Source organism: Arachis ipaensis, chromosome B04 (assembly GCF_000816755.2).
Source record: "Arachis ipaensis cultivar K30076 chromosome B04, Araip1.1, whole genome shotgun sequence".
NCBI classification, from domain to species: Eukaryota; Viridiplantae; Streptophyta; class Magnoliopsida; order Fabales; family Fabaceae; genus Arachis; species Arachis ipaensis.
In genome coordinates this window covers 5,515,200-5,517,484 of record NC_029788.2, presented here as the reverse complement: position 1 = coordinate 5,517,484, position 2,285 = coordinate 5,515,200, and the positions used below count along the sequence as shown (strand labels likewise).

Here is a 2,285-nt window from a genome sequence, read left to right as displayed (position 1 = left end):
TGTCGGCAGTTGGCTGAGCTAGAAAGTTTCTTGGAAGAGAGAAAAAGAAGAGAGGATGAGAGAGAACACGACAGCCACAACAACAGCAAATCTTACCATTCACGAAAGAATCATTCAATTTTAAATGTCATTATTAATTATTATTATTAGAAATAAAGCCAAATAGCAAACACTTTTCCAACGGTGCTAATAGCATCTTGACATCTAGTGAATCATAACGTGAACTGAACAACATAATATAATATAATATAATCTTCTTAATCATGTTTATTATAAGTGACGACTTTGTCTTTTTAGTTGTCTTGCTGAAAAGTAATTTCCAACCTTTCCCTTTAGAATTTAGATAGTATTCATGGCCAAAAGTCTATTTTTTCCATTGGTATTCATCTGCATGTCCCTTATTATTTGTTACTAGCTAGAGGAAAGTATATAATATATATAGTACTGTTTTTTCTAAGTAAATAAAGCATATGCATGAGTTGAAATTATAGATACTTTAGTTTTCTCATTTATTTGTGTACCATCTACACTTTTTAATTTTATTATGGAAGTTAGAATTGAGGTAGGACCCGTCATGGAGATCAGGTGTGTTTTATCTGCATGTGGTATTAGGGTGCGAGTGGAGTGAGGCTTATCGGACAGTCCGACTTGTTCACTACAACACGGATCATGCGAGTTGTTGAGGAAAAATAAAAAATAAATTCATTCATGCAGAACTTGGAGGGTCCGATAAGTTTCATGTAAATTTCAGATATTCCTTCAATGCAAAACAGACCCCCCGATTTGCTTACAAAAAAATTTCAACAATGAAATCGAAGGGTCCGATTTCTTACCCCCAAATTTGAGTAAAAGCTGTCTCATAAATTGGTCTACCACTTCTAACATCCATAACTACGCACAACACATTCACAGCTTCCATAACAAAAAAAATCAGCCTACTATCTACTATGTATTGAATTATAAATATTTTTCAAAACAAGTAATAACTACATTAAATTTAATTATATGAAAGATATACTGCTTCCATACAAGAATAATAATTATTATTATTACTATAATAAATTTGGTACATAAAAAAGTAATGTATTGTATCAAAATGATATGGTGACCATTTATACTTGCCCTCTTTATTTGTTTTTGCCATTTCTAGCATTAACAAAGAGACAAAAGCATATGGCATTTGAACTAAAAGACATGTTTAGATGATAATGAATGTACATGGGACACAAAGAAAACTATGGAAGAAAGAAATATTAATCACCATTGATATTATTGAGTGAAATAATAAGGACAAACTTATGAAATGAGACTAGATAATTATAATGGTATGCTTGTCCACATTGTGGAGGGTTACAAAACCTAAAGTTTGGGTGAACCTTCCTACATAAATGACTAATATTTTTTAGGCATATGGTTGGTTTTCCCATGTACATACAGAATCACCTACACATAAAATAAAATAAAATAATTGAGACTACATAAATAATAAATATTGCCTAAAGGCTAAAGAATTTTGACAAATAAATAACTAATTAATTCTGGTGGAGGAAATTAAATAATAAGTAGAGATACTTTTGCAAAATTATTCAGTTTAATTTTTGAAATCCTCAGACATTATAATAATAATAATATTATTATTATTTCTGGGAAGGCTTGAAAGAATTCTTGTTGGGGGCTTGAGAAACAACCATTCTTGTTGTATCTAATTGAGAGTGCTTTTGAAATTTTGCATATGAATTATTGGATCTCCCTCTTCTGTTCTTATTTCTTCTTGGTTGTGTTGCCTGTGGGATGAACACCCCTGTTCCTTTGCTCTCTCTCTTCAAAGATTGTCCACAGAAAAATGCAAATTGTGGCGGATTAGTAGGATATATTGCTCCAGAAAATGCCTGAAAATATTAGTTTATATTAGAATATCATAGTTAGGGAACAAAATCAGAAAAATATCAAAGATGATTAGGAAAAAAATTAATGTAATTTATTAGGATATTATTTCATAACGAGCGTACTCTTAGTCTATATATTGATAAGAACCTTATAATTACAGATAAAAAAATATGAATAACAAAAAATAATACATTTTTAAATAATTTTTCGTTTCTTTCCTAAACTCTTTGTACCATGGTAACATAAGATGATTATTAATGTAATTTATTAGGATATTATTTCATAACGAGCGTACTCTTAGTCTATATATTGATAAGAACCTTATAATTACAGATAAAAAAATATGAATAACAAAAAATAATACATTTTTAAATAATTTTTCGTATTTTTCGTTTCTT

General features: G+C 29.4%; 1 long non-coding RNA gene across 1 annotated transcript in view; it reads right to left on the bottom strand.

The window, feature by feature from the left end:
- LOC107637533 overlaps window positions 1,237–2,285 on the bottom strand; it is a 2,746-nt gene continuing 1,697 nt past the window's right edge. The window contains exon 2 of the long non-coding RNA XR_001619407.2: window positions 1,237–1,889. This is a non-coding gene — a long non-coding RNA (uncharacterized LOC107637533). The remainder of the gene's footprint in view (window positions 1,890–2,285) is intronic.